The following is a 293-nucleotide window of genomic DNA, read 5'->3' as shown; positions in this document are numbered from 1 at the left end:
TTATAATTTTCCAATTCTACATTCACTCAAAGTAGATACGATTGCACACATTAACATATTCAAAGAAAGATTGAAAAAACTGAATGACGAAACATTAACTTTTAACACTGAATAAGCATTCAGATAATGCAGCTTTTGCTATGTGTGCACACATTCATTCAGTACCAATCAATCGATATAAATATTCTAAATACACAAAACCCACTGAAAAATACGCAAGGTTGAATTTTATTGAAAAGATTTTAAAATTTCAACACGAAAAATAGTTTATTGAGCGTTATCATTAATTTGTT

This window comes from Rhagoletis zephyria, unplaced genomic scaffold (assembly GCF_001687245.7).
Source record: "Rhagoletis zephyria isolate East Lansing unplaced genomic scaffold, Rhagoletis_zephyria_1.1 Rzeph_scaffold_00535, whole genome shotgun sequence".
Taxonomy (NCBI): domain Eukaryota; kingdom Metazoa; phylum Arthropoda; class Insecta; order Diptera; family Tephritidae; genus Rhagoletis; species Rhagoletis zephyria.
This window is presented reverse-complemented; position numbering follows the sequence as displayed.